This window comes from Marmota marmota, unplaced genomic scaffold (assembly GCF_001458135.2).
Source record: "Marmota marmota marmota unplaced genomic scaffold, marMar, whole genome shotgun sequence".
NCBI lineage: Eukaryota > Metazoa > Chordata > Mammalia > Rodentia > Sciuridae > Marmota > Marmota marmota.
In genome coordinates this window covers 309,611-326,458 of record NW_025999944.1, presented here as the reverse complement: position 1 = coordinate 326,458, position 16,848 = coordinate 309,611, and the positions used below count along the sequence as shown (strand labels likewise).

The 16,848-nt window shown below is 46.6% G+C and overlaps 1 protein-coding gene across 1 annotated transcript in view; it reads left to right on the top strand.

The window, feature by feature from the left end:
- The first annotated feature begins 1,259 nt into the window (after positions 1–1,259).
- Positions 1,260–16,848, top strand: part of Gata4 (GATA binding protein 4) — a 74,465-nt gene continuing 58,876 nt past the window's right edge. The window contains 1 exon segment of the mRNA XM_015499411.2: positions 1,260–1,417. The gene's annotated coding sequence lies outside the window, so the exon portion shown is untranslated.

Here is a 16,848-nt window from a genome sequence, read left to right as displayed (position 1 = left end):
CTAGAGTCATCTGGCGGGGAAGAGTGCAGAAACAGAGAGCAGTAATGGACACCTTATTCATCACTTAGGAAATATTCATAGCTAAAAGTTCTTGGAAGGAAAAAATACTCGTGTTTCTCTTATATTTTCCCCTTCTCCCAGGCCTTCGCCTCTCATTGCTCTCCCCACTCACACGGGATCTGTGATATCTGTGATATCCCTCGCGGGCCTACATTCAGAGAGGGTAGCGACTTGCCTGGTCTCTCCCCACTTCTCAGGGTTTCTTGCAAGGATCCCAGAAGCTATGCATGGGGAAACACATTAAAATAGAAAGAAATGTGTTTGTTCTTGAGACCTGCCTCTCCGCGACCCTGATTCTGCAGCAGGGACAAGCTGCCCTAAATAAAGCCAGGCATGTGAAGAGGGATCTCAACAGCCAGCCTGTCAAGAGAGATCTGTTTGGCCTGGTTCCTTGGATCACACCACAGCCTTCAGTTTGTACATGCCTTTTGGTATGCCTGGCCCCACAATTCTGGGTCATTTGGGGGCCAACAGAGCTGCGCATCCCTGGCATGTAGAGAATGAGCTCCCCATCTCCTGGAGCATTCAAACAGTGCAGACAGTCACCTCGAAGGGGATTCCTGCTTTGTGTAGAAGTGTGGAATTCTGAGGTCACTATTCTAGGAATCCAGTGGCTTCTTCATTGTTGGATAAGGAATCAATTGATTGGGAATCCAATATGGGCTCCTCCTTTTCCTTGAATGTGACTTGATCACAAGTACATTCCTAACCGCCCCCCCCCAGCTCAGTTGCTCCATTCAGGGTGATAATACACAATCTGCCTACCTGCCCCTGTTGTGAGGACTCCTAACATGCTAATGAGCAGCAAACTAAAAACCCATAATTCTATTGCCATCCTAGAAGGAGTGCTGCTACTGCCATGACACGAGCAGTCCTCCCCGCTGGTCAGACGGCAGGACCAGTGGAATCCAGAGGAAGAGGAGCATACTGTGAAGGGAGCATGTTTCCCCACGAGTCATGATTCCTTAGGTTTGTCGCCTGTAGGTCTTGTGTTCTTTGGAGTGACCTTGAGCAGCATCTCTGGAACCTCATGAACATCGACTTTAAAAAAAAAAAAATTGTCCAGCCAGGGCGTCATTCCCTAGCAGGGTTTCCTTCCACTTCTACACATACCAAAAAAAGAAAAGTCAACCACGAGGCTTGCTGAATTAATGAACCACTTCTCTTATCTATTTTTCCTGTTATCTAATTCTGAGAGGAAAGCTGGGAGCTCCAGGGAGCTGGGAGACACGGCTCACAACGTCTCCCTCCCACCCGGCGGAGGACAGCCTGGAATCTCTGGGCTGGGGCCAGGCTGTCCCTGAAAGCTTGCTCCACCAGGCCTTGAGGCGCTGCAGGAACACCGCTCCCACTGTGGGTGAGTCCCCTCCTGGTCCTCCCCGCCACAGGAGGCCAGAAGGAGCGGCGGCCGACGGGAACTCACTGAATACAGGCCAGGTTGAGGGTCTGAGGGGGAGAAGGAGGGCAGGGCAGGGCCCCCGTGTGCAAGCCCAGGGCTGTGTGGGGGCCTCCCAGGCCTCTGCCGAGCTGAGAAAGGATGAGCGGCTCCAAGGCCAAGCCACAGAGGCAGGGCTCCCTGCTCTCTCTCTCTCTCTCTCTCTCTCTCTCTCTCTCTCTCTCTCTCCTTTTGCGTTTCTTTTTCTTACAGTTGGTTGGCATTTTAGTTCTCTGTTTCCTGGTCCAACGCCCCACTCCACCAGTCGGTAGCAGATGGGAGGGTTGATTTCTCAAGAAAAAAAACTAATTGAATAAATATAGACCACACCAGAAACCAAGTGGGTTTGACCAGGTGTCTCGGAACCCTCTGTCTTTGCTCCATTCACCAAACCCAAATCACATTACCTTCCCCGGGGTCCCTGCTGCTGTTGGGGTCCTCTTCACCCCACTGGAAAACTCAGGCAAACCCTTCCTGGCCCCTGTCAGAGCTGGCCCAGTGTGCTTCCGGGCAAGAAAGCCTCCATGGTGTTTCCTGTAGGCTGTTTATTTATGGAATAGGTCTCAGCCTTCAGAATCTGAGGATTTTCTTTGCCTATTTGTAGGAAGGGTCAGTCAGCTTGGAGAAGGGTTTAATTTTCATTTATTCTGGAGCCAGATGTGATGGGAAGGAGTGTGGGATGTCTCTTCCCCAAGCCCACTGCTTGTTTGGGAAAATTTGAATATGCTCTTAGCTGCCTGTGCTTTTGCAGATCAGTCAAACTTACCTCTCCTTCCTCTAAAGCCAAAGTGTAGCAAATGAAGAAAAGCAGAAACACAGGGAGAGGCAGAAGGCATCTTTCAAGGGCTCAGGTGGAGAATGAGGAACACAGAGTTCTCCTCATTCAAGTTGTGCCTAGGAGATCCGGCTCTTGGGAGAGTCTGCAACCTACCCGGCAGCCCCTGCCTCCTCCCCCTCCAAGGCGAAAAACAATGGCATTTTTAACTCTGTAGCCGAAAAAGGATTCAGCAACTGCTCTTCTGGCATGGGTAGGATTTGGTGCACTGGGGCAATGACTACAAATATTAGCTCTGCCAAGAAGAGAATGGAAAATATTTCCCTGTGGATATCTCTCCCTCTCCAACAGCCCTGTCAACTTCCAGCAGGTTGAATTCAAAAACTGTCTCAAAACTTACACTCATCTTTCCCGACTCTTTGACTTCCTCCTCCTGGCTCTTTTCCCCCCAGTGCCGATATACATATTCCTTATGTTTTCCAAAGAAAGGGAAATGAAATGGTTTTAGCTGGGAAAAATCAGCCAATCTGAATTGAAGGAAACCTTACTGTGTACAGCTGCTAGAATCTTGTGATTTATCATTACAAAATTGGATTTGCTTTTTTAGTAGTAGTTGTAGTAGCAAATATTTTGTTTCTGCTAGTCTTATTTGACAATTCGGCCCAGAGGAAAGGGTATTTTAAAGTCCTGTTTTATGAACTTTTTTGACAGAGTTCATTTTTAGCCACGTAGACATTGGCAACCATTTCCTTTTTCTTCTAAGAATGTGTCTCTGAAAGTGATTTTGCATTTATGAGGTCAATTGGCAGGGGAAAATATTGGTTTTCTATGGTTGGTATTGAGGATGTTAATAAATTGTTTTTATCCGTGTTCTGTTTTCAAACGCAATAAAATACCCATTTCGAATGGCTTTCTAGTGCCCGGTTATATTTGTCGAGTGATTTACAGGATAGAAAATTACAGTTTGCACGTGTGAAGTGCAGAAATGTTTTAGAGCTGGGAAGGGTGGGGAGGAAGGGATTTAGGGCTGGGGCTGCACACCCGACTAAAGAACTTCAAAGCCATCAATCTCCAATTGTCTAAACACAGCACAAAGGGAGATTCGAGGCAATTACCCGAATAACTGGGTGTGGGGGGGTACTTTTCACCTAAATTATCTCGATTAAAATGCGACTCTGGAAAAAAGTCCCGGATTTTGAACCTCTGCCTGGGCTGTTCACCGTTGTCAAATTCAGACGACTTTTCTATAGGTCCTGGGATCAGAGTCGGGAATGGGAAAGGAAAGGCAGGTACTAGAAAAGTTTTAAAGGGGCTCGGGCCGCGCCACTGGGGAGGGGGTGGACGCCGGGACGCCCCCCTCGGGTCTGATAAAGCCCAGAAGCTGATCTAAGGTCAATAAACCAGGCGGCGTCAGGCTGCGCCGCAGCGTCGGAAAGCTCACGGGCGGGAGTGAGCAGAGCTTAAGGCTGTGTCGGCAAACGAAAAGGAGCCCAGGACCCCAGGACCCGTGCGCTCCAGTCCCGTGGAGCCGTCCGCCGAGTGTGGGGCGCGCAACCCTGGAGGGGCGGGCNACGCCCCACTCCACCAGTCGGTAGCAGATGGGAGGGTTGATTTCTCAAGAAAAAAAACTAATTGAATAAATATAGACCACACCAGAAACCAAGTGGGTTTGACCAGGTGTCTCGGAACCCTCTGTCTTTGCTCCATTCACCAAACCCAAATCACATTACCTTCCCCGGGGTCCCCACCTGCAGGAGTCCTGGAGGCCTCCGCCGAGTAACCTGGGCTTTCTCGGTGCCCCAGCAGAGCCCTGGTTGGCCCGGGTACGGGGACAACAGTTTTACCCCTGCCACGAGTTTGGAGAAGGAAACGAAAAGTGACAGTTTTTCAAGGGGCAGAGATGAGGTGAAAAGGGAAATGGAGATTCCCTCAAATAGTGCGAGCACACGAAAAGCCTCATCCTTAACCCTAAAGAGAGAACTGTCCTGAAGTGAGGAAAATCAGGAAGAAAGAGGATGACAGAATTGCTCATTAGCCATCAGTTTTGATCCCTTTCGTTTGGCTAATTCCTCTTGCATCAACCTTTTGTTTCTGCCACTCCCCGCATGAAGAGAAGACAGATTAGGAGAATTAGTCGGCCCCAACCCCGCTGCTGGGATCTTCCGCGAAGAGCTTGCTCAGTTGCTAACTGATCTGAATTATCCAGGGTCTTCCCAAGAGACAGCCCAATACCACGTGCGCAGACTGCGGGGAAAGGTGGACAATGGAGCCTGGAAATGACGCAGCTCCCACCTGGGCCTCCCTGGGCCGCCTAAGGTCCTGAATCTCCCGACCCTCGGGCTAAACAAACTGCAAAGCACTAGCGGGCAGTGGGAGACGGGAGAGTGGAGTGGGTTGGGGAGTGGACTTCTTCAGCAACACGAGCCCCGAGGGGTCCCTTCTGACAAGCGTGACAACGCACTCTAAAGCCAGCAAATAACCACATCATAAAGATTTTTTTCCCCATTTTCCCCGCGTTGGGCCCAAGAGGCAGCGGAGCTCTCCCTACTGTCTCTCTGTTCTGGAGGGACGAGGCTGATTTCTTGTAATGCATTTCAACCAATCTGGCGCCTCGTGGGCCAGGTAATCCCAGATGGATGTCGCGCCTGTCAGGGTCGAGGCCGGGAGAGCTCCACGGGTCCACGTTCCCAGGGCAGGGCTGTTGAGCCACAAAGGCCAGACAGCAGGCAGTGAGTTCCGAAACCCTGTCAGTCGCCTGACCTCCAAGTTGAGCCTGACGCTGTTCAGAACTGGTATCCTCGCTCTACGCGCGGGAGACCCCTTCCCGGACATAGAGCCCTTGGCCGCTGAGCCCACCTACTGCCCAAACCGCCTGAGCGCCTCTCGCCACGTGCTGGGCGCTCGAGGGACCCTGGACCTGTTTGCTCTACGCCCCTGGCACCAGAGTCTGGGCAGCGAGGCGCGTGGCGAAGCCCCTGTCCCCATTTCTCCCCAGTCACGCCCGCCGAGTGACGTTCCTAAACGGGCCAAGGATCATGGTTACAGAGTCCCTGTTTCGCATGTGCGAGGCTTGGGTTCATCCCCAGCGCCGCGAAAGAAAGAAAAAAGAGGTGACTAGGGTTAGGGTTACCTCGGTGGTAAAGAAAAAAAAAATGAGTCCCCAGTTAGGCTGTACTACATCCGAGACCTTCCTACGTAGAGGACCCCGCAGTCCAGCGTCCCAGCCACCTCCGGCTCCAGAGAGCAAGGCACAGATTCAAACCCGGTTTTCTTTGGCAGGGTTTGGAGCGATATTGAGGGAGCATAGTTGACATCCCAGGGTCATGGGGTCAGTGGCCACGGAAAATGAGTCCTGGGAGACTCCAGCCAGATGTTTGCAGAGCCTTAAAATTTTAGACACCATCTCGGACCTGCATGGGACCAGGATAGAGAGCCCGATTCCCAGGCCTTGGCACGCGGGTTCGGGGAGTACGCCGCCTTGCAATTACTTCCCAAGCTTAGCACCGTCTTCTAAAAACTGGGTTCTAGAAACCCGCCGGGCACTTACTGCACCACGTGACACTAAACCCCGAGGTAGTAACTGCAGCCCCTGCTGGACCCCGGCGTGGGTGCCGCGGCGGCGGGAGTGGGGGCAGTCCTTCCTGCCTGGGATGACTGTTGTCTTTTATTTGATACTGAGAAGGGTTGTTCTTCCCTCAACCGCCCACCCGCCATTCTTAGGAACGGTCTTTATTCGTTTATCATTATCTCCTTGACTTTCCTCGTTTTCTCCTTTCTCCCTAACCCCCGTTTCTCCTTCTCTTCTCCCTCTGTTCCAGAGTGTTCCTTTTCTGATTAATCAGAATCCTTCCCCCTTCCTTTGTTCTTTATCCATCGAATTGGTTCTTCTTTTCTAACTGTGAGCCTTTCCCTTGGACAGCTGTTCTTGGTCCTGCGGATCAGGTGGATTTACTGACTGAGGGGTGCTCCCAGATACAGCCCCTGCATCTGGCTGGGTCGCTTCCCACCCCAACCTGAATCCCTGAATCGTCATAATAAATTTGTTTTATGAATTTCAGTGTAGTGCTTACATAGAAGTTACTGGATCATGTTCAAAGAATCAAAAGCCTTCCTGTTGGTGAATTATTTTATATTCTGATTATTAAACTACACAAGTAGCTGTTGTTGCCCTTAAGGAATTTCTTAAATATCCACCTCTAAATAGATATAAATAATTTTCCAAAGGCTAAGTCAATGTCTAACAAGATCTGTTCTCTCAAAGTCATGGCATAAAATATTTTAAATGCTGTAGAACTTATAAAATCCAGCCAGATGATTTATCCTGCCACACTATTTATTATGGCTTTCCACTAACTCCAAAGATTTAACAGGAAATTGATATGGCATAAATAGATAACTTTTCCTTGTTCACCAGCTAAGATTTTGTTTGCTTTCTGTTAGATCGCAGTACTTCTATCATAATAATGATAGAACAATTAGTCTTTCCTTGTAGATAAATAATGATTTTGAGGGCTTGTTGTTTGTTTTATGTAGAATTTGTTGTTAGATCACACATGAGAATTTTTTATATAATGGGGTTGATAGACAGTAGATGGTTTTTGCTTTCAGAAAATGACTGGAGACAGAAAAATTGATCTAGAAGGAAAAAAAAGATTATTTTTCCTTTAAGAAAGTTAAAGAAAACATTTTTAAAAACCCACTAACCAAAACTTTCTTTAAGACACAAGATCATTAACAGGTAAAATTTTGACCATGGGAAATTCAAAAGGAGGCCAGAAAGTCAGCTCTGGCTCTTGTACCATAATTCAAGACGAGCTAAAATTAGGAAACTTATTACCCACAGCGGGGATGTAGTAGTCCCTGTTTTGAGGGGAACGCAAACCAAAACAAACAAACAAAAAAACTAACGTGGGTTATTAAGGGAGGGAGTGTCTCAAAGCTTTCCTAGCTTTGAGAATTCTAGCAGCTACCGACCCCACTGGGTACCTGCTTCATTAAGTGCCATGGGGGTTTGGGAAGACAGGATTTAGGGAGATTTCTGGGAAGGGGCTCCTTCCATGTGCTCCAGGCTTGCTCAGATGTCTTGGTATCCCCTCAATTTCTCACCCTTTCTGGGACGCCTTGGAAAGCTCTCTGCATGGTGGCCACTGGGGTTGCTCCAGCCGCGATAACGGAGGGGCTCGCTATCTAATCTAGACAGCAGCATGAACAATCCATTAGACCTAGGCATTTATCCGGGGTCGGGGAGGAGGGAACAACAGGGCCTGGCGTGCCCCACCCAGCCCTGAGAAGCACTGAATTGCTGCACTGGCTGCAGGGGGAATTAATGAACCAGAGAGTTTGTGAAGACTCAATACTCACCACAATTTATGCTTCCGGTGCTAGTAAATAATGATAATAATAATAATAATTATTATTATTATTATTGGTACTGGGGGTGGAACCCAGGGCCTTGCATGCTAGGCAAGTGTTCTATAACTGAGCTATATTCCCCGCCCTATTTCTACCCACCTTCAGTGTAAAAAAGAGAAAGAATACTTTGGGTTGAAGGGGTTGTTTTTTCTTTTCAAAAGTTCAACATGCTTTTTTCAATGTCTCATTATAACTCGCCAATGAAAGGTTGTTGTAAGATTCGAATTATTACCAGTATTCCTTGAGATTCAAGAGACTGAAATCCATCCACCCATTCATTCATTCATTCATTCAGCAAACATTTACAAAGCTTTACTCTGCGCCAGGCATTGTGCCTTGTACTGACAGGTTAAATTATTTGCCCAAGATGAGAACTATGCTGGCGACTGGGCGGGGACCCTAAATCAACTATTCCAGTCCCATGACTGCTCACTTCTCTCCCCCAAGACATACAAAACTGAGACTTGGGAGTGGGAAGGGCCCCAGAGGTTATCTAGTCCAGCTTTCTATTCAATTCAGGAATCCCCTCCCCAGAAAGCCCGTAGCCAGGCTCCTGCTTCTGCCCTCTACCAGATCAAGGAACTATGAGTTCCTGCCAGGCTTCACATTTGAAACTGGCTCAGCAACCAGGAAGGTCTTTCCCTGGAAGAAGATGATCTTGGTCTGCCCATACCTATGCCCAGTGTGCCATAGCTCCTCAGGCTGCTGCAACTCCCCAGCATCAAGCTTGGCTCTGTACTTCAGGAGCAAAGGCTCTGTACCCCCTGGGGCAACCCTGACTGACTGGCCAACTGCTCTCCCACAGCCTCTACATTGAAATGCAGAGGCCTGAGTTGCTGGACACTAAGACCCTTGAAACTTCAAGGAGCTATGGGCCTTAACCAAGCTGACCTTCCTCAGTGGCCCACAGGAGATATTTGTTGCCAGGTCAGGGAAAATACTGGGCAGAAGCTAAAGAATAGCCAGTCTGGATCTAGTTCCCACACAACCACAGACAAAGCTGGGTGGCAAACCAAAGTATTTCTAGCATAGTCTAGAAATAAGAAGTAGGAATGTACCTCTCAATAGTTGAGCATGCCACGTTTTCAAAGATAAAATTGCTCTCTATAAATAATCTGCACTTACAAAAAGCAATTTCTAGACAATGAGCCTATCACAAAAGAATATTCTGGAAGTTTTTCAGAGCCATTGTCCTAACATCAGTATTAGAATAATGTGTATTGAGGCCCAGCTTACTACTTATGGGCTATACTACCTTGACCAAATCATTTCACATTTGTGTGCTTTTGTTTCTTATATTTTGAATCTTCATAATCCTTAGCACACAAGCAAGTCTCTGCTCCATGAAAGGATCTCCACACTACATGGCATTCTGCTGGACATCAATGGCCTCCTTGTTTTTATTTGACGTTCCCCCTTAACCTATGGCTTGAAAATTCTTGAGAAATTAAATATGTCTAACAAGAGGTAGTCCACCTCTTGACAAGTTAATAAATATATTTTTCATTATCTTAACCCAAATTGAGTGCTGCTGCTGGTGGGTGTGGCCTGTTGAAAGGCAATTTGAACCCTAATGAAACTCACCCTAAGGAAATAATGAAAGAGTTGCAAGATGCTTTACTTACCAAAATTTATGATTTGACAACACATTGAAAATTGATCTACAATAATAAAGAACAGAAAATAGCCCAAACTCTGAGCAATTAGAGTTTACTTAATTAACTACACTTAATTCATAACATTATTATTAAATTATGTTTTCTTAAGCCATTCAGTGACACAAGAAAGTCTCACATTTATTTTAGGGATTTTTCTTTCTTTTTTACTACCAGGGATTGAACCCAGGGTTGCTTAATATCCCCAGCCCTTTAAAAATATATATGTTCTTTAGAGACAGGATCTTGCTGGATTGCTCAGAGCCTCCCTAAATTCCTGAGGCTGGCTTTGAACTCATATCCTTCTGCCTCAACCTCCTGAGTCACTGGGATTACAGGCATGTGCCACCACACCTGGTTATTTTGGGATTTTTTCCGACTGGTGCTGGGATTAAACACAGGACCTCCTGCATGCTGAGCCACACTGTACCCCTGAGCCACACTCCCAGCTCCTCATAACATATTTCTAAAACTAAAAATTAGATTGCAAAATACCTCTTTACCTGGAAAATTTGTATTGAGACAAAGAGAAAAGCCCAATATCCTCAATGGTTCTTTGAGGATATGGTTAAGAATGGATTTTGTCTTCCTTGGAATACTTTTCTGTATTTCCAAAGGAACTACAATGAGTTCATGTTTGTTTGACATTTGGGGAAAAAAAAAAAGAAGAAGAAGAAGAAGAAAAAGAAGTATTTTGAGATGGGAATAGGAAGGCTCCATCAGATGCAGGCCGGTCAGGCTTCCTAACGTCCGGTTGAGGGGATCCAGACTGAGAGTCCCCCCGGCCTCCGTGGACTCTTCCTGGAGCTGGGTCGGAGCGCTGCGCAGTGGGCGCTCCCACGGGCGGGCGGGGGAGTTTCCCGCAGAGGCTCCCTCCCGCCGCGTGGAGTGTTTTCCCAGCCTTCCAGGGTGCCCCACAGTTCCACTTGCAACCTTGAGCGTTTCTGAAACTGAAAACAATAGGCTAAGTTTTTGTAACTTTTCCCTCGGCTCACAACTCCCTTTGCTGGCGGGAGGATGCTGAATGCAGGGCCAGGTGTTGGCCCAGCTGCGAAGGCCAGCTGCTTATTCCCGAGGGAGAGGAGGGGGACCTGGGCGGAGCGGGAAGTCAGACCTTGGCAGTGGCCAAGGAGCTGGACCGACTTTCAGAAAGAAGACCTTGGCAGGGAGTCCAAGCCCGAGCGGGACTGCAGACCCAGGGAGCTGGAAGAGGACTGTTAGGAAGCATCAGGGGCCATTTTTGGAACTGAACCGTTTTTAGCCTGTGGAGACATAAGTAGCAGTTTACAGAAGTCTTCCTCTCACTTTGCAGGCGGGGTGTAGCATGGGGCTGAGGAACAGTGGTAACAAAATTCCACCATCAAGCAGGAAACCTTCAAAACATCTTGTGCTGTTTTTTTGTCTTAAGGTAACGAATCCAGTGAAGGAAAGATACAAGTAACAGAATAAGGACCAGAGCCATGATTGTTAATTAACAAATTCACTTTTAGCAGATAATGTTTTGAATGTAGCAGGGAATATGGACGTGAAATATAGTTCCCATCCTTTCTCCAAGTTCTACACATAAAGACAACAACAAACAAAACCCTTCAAGGTCAATCTTTGTTTCTTAGTTGGTGGATGGTTGATGGTAAGGGAGTATTAATAGAATTGTTACACACTGCAGAATTTTCGGTCATTAGAGATCTTAGCTCTAGCTCAGTTCATCTGTTAACAAGGCAAGCGGGGTCACCTCAAGTGCCACAGTTGTTTTCATGCCACATTTGCTAGCCCTCCTATAGCATAGGGAAGTCAAAAATCCTTCTCTTGGCTCTGCTACAAACTGCTCAAACAATACCTCAATCCTCTCATCTGTAAACTGGGAACAAGGAATATCATTTATGATGCTTGGAAGTGTTTCCACAGATGTATCACACTTCATCTTCACAGTAACCCTCTGTAATCCGTGCATACTATTAGAGTATCACCCCTGTTTTATAATGAGAAAACTGAGACTCAGAGATGTGGAAATGCCAAAGGTCACACCACTAATAAGGAACAGAATTAAATTCAAATGGCTGTACTAGCTACAGAGGGTTGCATCTCCACCCCCAGGGGCATGCCAAGGCATGTATGAGATTGCCCTTGTGAGCTGATTTATAATTACTTTAATAGGTATTATCAGGATTCCTCAATTTACTCATCCAAAAATCATGGAATCAAAAAATAACACAGCTAAAGGCTCTTAGAACTGCTCAAGCCCCCCTCCCCATTTTGCAGGTGTGGCCCAGGGAGGTTAAATGATTTGCCAGAGGTCACTCCATGAGTTAGTAGAATATGACCAATGTCATTTTTAAAAAAAAAAATTAGTTAAAAAGAACTGCCTACCAAGCCCATTTTTATGGCTTATTTTAAGCAGGTTAATAAGTATACCAGCTTTAAACCCAACTGAGTAAATGCTGACACTAGTTTATAGATTGGGCAGATAAGTAGCAATAAGGAATTATTCTTCTCCCATTTATCATCAGCCTCTCCAAGGTGCAAGTTATAAAGTGAAGCAAACAGCAGTTCAAGTGCCCCTCACACATGTGAAATCAAAAAAGGGGAAAACAAAGTGGTTTACAAAGCCAAACCTTATTATTATTTTTTTAAAAGCCGTGGGTCTAAGTTGCCAAGGCTGGCCCCAAACTTGTGATCCTCCTGCCTTAGTCTTCTGAGTTACTAGGATTATAGGCATGTACCACCATACCTGGCTCAAAACCATACTTTTATGAATCTATGCCTGAGATTTCCTGAGATGTGACAAAGGGAAATATTTGGGAAAATTGTTTGTATTTCACTAATAAGCACATTTCTTATACAGAACTGTATATTTGGTTGATACAAAACTCTATATTTTGATTGATTTGTGTTCAATCACAGATTCATTCCTTTGAGTGAGTATTGAGCACCTACTGTGGGTGGAACACTGTTTAGGGCTCTAGTATTAAACACTATTACAGCTATCAGGAAACTTAAGCTTAATGAGATGAAAAAATAAAACACTGAGCACAGGGACACACAAACACCCATCTCAACCTCATGGGCCTGTGGAATGAGCACTTTGTATCAAACCCTGACCTAGCACATGTCAGGGCACTGGTGGGAGTAGGCAGGAGGGGGCAGCTGGTTGGCCTGGCAGGGGTGGCCACAACAGGAGCACATTGAAATAGCCTTGCCAACACCCTATCCCCAACAAAGCTTCCGAATCAGAATGGGAACGTCAGAGGCAGAAAATGAGACTGTGAATTGATGACCCCAGTTAAAGACCTAATCCCCAAAACTCAGAAGCACAAACAAACTCATAGAAAGATGGATGGGGATGTAGCAGTACTCTAACATACATTGAAAAATGAATAAAACCAACAGACAATTTGAGAGGTTCTAATGAATTTTCATGTGCCATTCTGAAGTTTATTTCACATTATTATTATTATTATTATTATTATTATTATTATCATCAAGCCCAGTTTGCCAATGGTGAACCTCAGGCCCAAAGTTCAATGTCAATAACAGAGCAGCTACAAATCCAATAAGTGACTTTGCTCTCCGCTGCCCGGGCAAGAAACTGTGAGACACCACCAGGCTCCATTCACCTCCCCTCCCAGTGGCTGGACTTGTGTCTTATAACATGTAACCACTCATCTCAGGCTCTGGGCCCTGCATTCATAAAATTGACATGTTGTCCAGTGTAAAGAGAACACAAAAGATATTCACTCAATCCTTTACTCAGGGAAATGAGGCTCAGTGAGTTCAAGTGACTTATACATAGGGTGATGATATATTTTATGTGATATTATGAGTGTGTATACATGCCACTAATAATTACTCAGGACAGCCAAGTGTGATGCACAACCAGTACTCCCAGCTGAGGCAGGAAGATCACAAGTTCAAGGCCAGCCTCAGCAACTTAGTGAGACTCTGTCTCAAAATAAAAAGGACTGGAGATGCAGCTCAGTGGTCAAGCACCCCTGTGTTCAATTCCCAGTACCTCATCCCCCCGAAAATAGAATTGCACAGGACAATAGGCATCTACTAGGCCTGTCCTAGGCCAGTCTCAGGCAATCTAGGACATTGGAAAATTCCTCAAGGAGGAAAATGAGAATAAGGACCAAGACCAGATCCCTGTCCATTATACTCCCGCCCCCCAACTTTACTATCTTATTTTCTTTATTTTGAAGACTGGGACACATATGAGTCCACAGGACAGTTGAGAAGGCACTCGATCTAATATGGGCCTAGTACCCCTTTCGGCTTGGCTTATCCCCTGTCGGAGGAGAGCATGTAATACCTGTGATTCTAAATGTCTGTGACTCCTGTCCTCAAGCTCCCACCTGCCTCCATTCCTGGCTGAGCCAGGGTCACTGTTCCCCAATGCAAAGGGTGGGAACTAACCCATGTTCCCAGGCTCCCAGGCTCTACCCCAGAGTCCAGGGCTGCCTTATCATAAGTCTTTCACCCTAGTGATTACATCACAGTGAAGAAAGTTTGGCCTTGGGATTCAGATTTATAGATGGAGCTATCAGCTCCTGCAGCAGCGTGTTGAAATGGGGAGCAGGCTATGGCCAGGGGCTCAGCACACCTAGTCCTGGCTGTGCAAATGAATGACTCTGGATAAATCTGTAGTCCTCCCTGGGTCCTAATTGCCTCATCTTCAAAAGGAGTTAGACCAGAATCTTCCAGGTCCTTTGGAAATCCATCAAGCCACACCAATGTCAAAGAAAGACTGTCCCATGACTGATAAGTAGGCCAAAGGTACTGGGGCCACGGTCTCCCTACCAAAAAGGACAGGCTCCAGTGCTGCTGAGGTATCATGTGGCATCTTCTGCACATGAGCCTCTCTGTGCTCACACAGTGGAAGGGACCTTGTCATGTGTGTGTTGGCCACAGCCCTCATCTAACTCCTTAGCTGTGCAGGGCAGGAAGCCATATTATATGAAGACAGGTAGTAAATTCCAATTTCCTGAACTCAACACATTTTCTTAAACAGCTACTACATGTTAGAAACTATGGAAAATACAAATATTTCAACCACAGAATTTTTTGCCCTCAAGGAGATTGAAATTTGGAGGAGAGAAGAATGTAGGCATTCAGTCCTGTGGAGAAATTAAACTGAGATATAATATTTTAAAGGCTGTAGGGGCAACCCTTTCCATTGACTGTGGAATGGGTTGAAAGTAGAAGTGTTTTGTTTGTTTGTTTTTTTAAGCATATGTAAACATTTCTTTTTCTTTTCTTTCTTTTTGGTTGGGGATGGGGTACCAGGAATTGAACTCCAGAGCACTTGGCCATTGAGCCTTACTTTGTATTTTTTATTTAGAGACAGAGTCTCACTGAGTTGCTTAGCACCTTGCTTTTGCTGAGGCTGGCTTTGAACTCCCAATCTTCCTGTCTAAGCCTCCTGGGATTACAGGCCTGTGCCACTGCACCCACTTGACTTCTTTTTTCTTTTAGTAGTGCTGGAAATCTAACCCAGGGCCTCACGTGGTGCTAGGCAAGTGTTCTCCCTCTGAGATACACTCCCTGACTTATCAGTCATGGGGCAGCCTCTCTTTGACATTGATGGGGTGTGCTGGAGTTGCAAGGGCCTGAAGGATTCTGGTCCAGTCCACTCATTTTGTAGACGAGGGAGTTAGGACCCAGAGAGGACTACAGACTTACCCAGAGTCTGTAAGTGTGCTGAGCCCCTGGCCAAGCCTGCTGGCCATCTCAACATGCTGCTGTAGGGACTGACCTCTCCCTCCATAAGGCTCTTGAGTTCTTCCCTTCTCCTTCTCTCATAGTACCAATGCCTCGTGCATGCGTGTGTGTGTGTGTGTGTGTGTGTGTGTGTGTGTCGGGGGGATTTGGTTTTTGAGTTATGAAATCAAATCACTTGAGTTTAAATATTGGCTCTGCCACCTATTAAACTGGACAAGTTATTTTATAACTTGTGCCTGGACAAGTTATTTTAGAACCAGTTTCTTTACCTGTAAAATGGGGAAAATGAGGTGATTGTGAGGATAAATGAGATAATTAGGGCAACATATCTGGCACCATGCCTGGCATATAGTAATGCCCAGTGTTAGCTATTGCTCAGTGTTTGCCTAGTAAATGAATTGAAGTTTTCCTCCAGAGTCTAGTCATTTTATCTTACATATTCAAATAGGCCTCCCATTTTGAGTTCCTCATGGAATATATATTCATTATCTATCTAGGTTGAGTTCAGATGCAGAGGCCGAGAGTTCCCACCCTTCTGTTGTGTGGGACCAGGAATGAACCTGGTAATATGGAACCATTTGACTAACAGAATGGTGCAATTTGGTGAAATCTATTTAGAAAGTTTAAAGTCACAACATGTTGGTGCAGGAAGGGACCTGGGAGATGATTCAGTCTCTTCATTTTATTGACAGAAAACCACAATTTAGAGAAGTGACTCTCATCTGTGGTCATGGCACTCATCAGGTGGCAGCGGCAGAAGCAGAACCAGGGATCCTAAGATCAAGGAGCTGCCCCCAACCTCACTTGCAGCCTAGTCACCTAATAAGCCACATTTGACTCCTGAGGCTCTAGGGTCACAAAACCCTGGGACCCCTCCCTCCCCTTCCTACTGTGTTCTAGAGGAGACTACTTGTTTCTCCGTTCTTCTGTCACATCCAAGGCAGACACAGGGCTCTTACCTCTCCAGACCTAGCCCTACCCCTTAACTCAAGGTGGGGAAGGGGGTGGGGGAAGAAGCAGCAGCATCAATTCTTTCTCTAAAGCTCCCTGTTTCCAGTGATGATTTTCTCCTTTAATTCTCTCTCACTGAAAGTGTTTTGCAAGGAATATGTTCATGATCCTCAAATTATTGTCACCAACAGAGAAGGTGGCTGTGGAAGCTTTCAATAGAAAAGGCAGGTAAGGCAGCTAGGCCACCTTTTCTCCAGCCTGTCAGACCTCAGATAAGAGCCGCTTGGCCTTTTGCTTTCCTGGAGTAATGGGAAGAAAACACGAGGTGAATCCAAGATGGAGGAAATTAAGCAAAAATTAAGCGAAGGGCTGGGAATGAGCTAAACTCATCGCATCTTTTCCAACAGGGCAATTAAGAAGTATTCACCATAATAAAGTAACCTTGCTCAATGACACAGTTTGAAGTGTGCAAAGAAGAAAAAAAAAATCCCATGTAGGAACTTACCGTCTTTATACGTAGAAATACCTCTATTTATCTACCTATCTTATCTGCCCCTATATAAAAAGTCGAGGGAGCTCTAAGAGACCATTCACTGGTGTCTGATTTTTCTGCTGTCGCGCGCAGTGTCGGGAACTGCCGTGAAGCTGACCACTCTTCTGAACCGCCTTGAGCCGGACCCTCCTGGCAGCGAAGTCCCCGCCTGGAAGGGCGCAGCGCCTTCACGGGTGGCAGGGACGCCACTCCCGGGCGCAGAGGACAGGGCACCCGCGTGCGCCTGGGGACCCTGCAGCGGGGTAAGAGCGGAGATCTGGCGCGCGCGGAGCGGGGCGTGGGGTCGCCG